The sequence below is a fragment of the Fragaria vesca genome, linkage group LG7, assembly GCF_000184155.1.
Source record: "Fragaria vesca subsp. vesca linkage group LG7, FraVesHawaii_1.0, whole genome shotgun sequence".
Lineage (NCBI taxonomy): Eukaryota > Viridiplantae > Streptophyta > Magnoliopsida > Rosales > Rosaceae > Fragaria > Fragaria vesca.
Genome location: NC_020497.1, coordinates 977604 through 978106, shown reverse-complemented (window position 1 = coordinate 978106; position 503 = coordinate 977604).

Here is a 503-nt window from a genome sequence, read left to right as displayed (position 1 = left end):
CATACCCAACAAACTTCTTTTTCCGATTCTTCAGATAGCGATTCTGGTAACACTAGCCAAATTAAAGAATTAAACCAAATGTTTCAAACTTTAAATCTAGATCGGATAGTTCATCCAAAGAAGCGACCTTTTAAAACTTGGACAGAACGTCCTCTCCCCTTAGATATACAACCCACTAATCATCTTAATAATCAATTCTCAGTTTCTTCTGATAAAACTTATGACTGGAACATTGATAATTTATCAGAACAAGAAATCTTAAATAAATTACATCGTATGTCTATGGCAGCTAATAGCTATGTCACTAATCATAATTTCACCCAGCCTGAAATCATTGACATACTTTCCACAGGATTTACAGGAATGCTTCATTCCTGGTGGGAAAAATATCTCACTCCTGATTCTAGATCATCCATTAAACATGCCATTAAACGAGATGAAGATGGGACTCCCATCTTCGACGAACGCACAGGAATAGGAATTTATGATGCTGTTAATACCTT